Source organism: Gavialis gangeticus, unplaced genomic scaffold (genome assembly GCF_001723915.1).
Source record: "Gavialis gangeticus isolate Ggan-Ray unplaced genomic scaffold, GavGan_comp1, whole genome shotgun sequence".
Lineage (NCBI taxonomy): Eukaryota > Metazoa > Chordata > Crocodylia > Gavialidae > Gavialis > Gavialis gangeticus.
In genome coordinates, this window is record NW_017728993.1 from 35,010,663 (window position 1) to 35,011,582 (window position 920).

Below are 920 nucleotides of genomic sequence, written 5' to 3' on the forward strand. Positions count from 1 at the left end.
AGGGTGAGAACAACAAAAAGGAAGACTTACATTTACAAAAATTATGGGGTCATAAGGGTTTTATTTTTGACATATATGAAGCAGGACTTTGCAAGAAAAGGCGGGGGATGGTCTGTATGGCCACTGCATATGGTTATGAGCAAACTAGATTTCCTTAAGTTGGAGTCCATTCCAAGGAAAAATACACATGTATTTGTTGACATAAACAATCATTCTACAACTGGTTAATATAAATATTAAATCCACAAAAAACATGGAGCTATATTTGTTAGGATATGCTTTGCACATTTATTTCCCAAATATGTTTCAAAGAATTTGATTCTCAGCTGAAACACTGACAGTCCCAATACATCTGTAAACAGAATATCACTATAAAACAGTTTAAATTGGCATGTAAAATACTACGATTATGGATACATGTTTCATTTTGTGGCATCTTAGCATAATCACTTATATTGTATATTTACAAACATATAAAGATCTTGCACTTTAGTCATCTGAAAGATATCAAAGAGGTAATTTCAAATCACATGACTTAATAAATATAGAACCTGTTTTGTTAAAAATCTACTGTACATTCAAGTTGAGGCAAAAAAAATATGATAGTTACAGTTGAGACAAAAATGAATGTTTACCATAATTAAACAATTCCTAAAAGTGCTACCTCTGCCTGTGATGAAAGGAAACACTACGGTTCCAGTATTTCATTACAACCAGAAAATTTCATACATTCCTTCATTCACAGAATCAGAGTTCTGTTGCTAGAAAAATATCCAAAGCTTTTATATCTTTAAAATAAAATCTTTCAAAATTACTCATAAAGGGCAAGAAACTGTTTTTACAAAAACAAAACAAAGAGCCAGTCACCTCACTTTCCCACATCCACCCCCCCCCCCCCCCCCCCCCCCCCCACCCCCTCA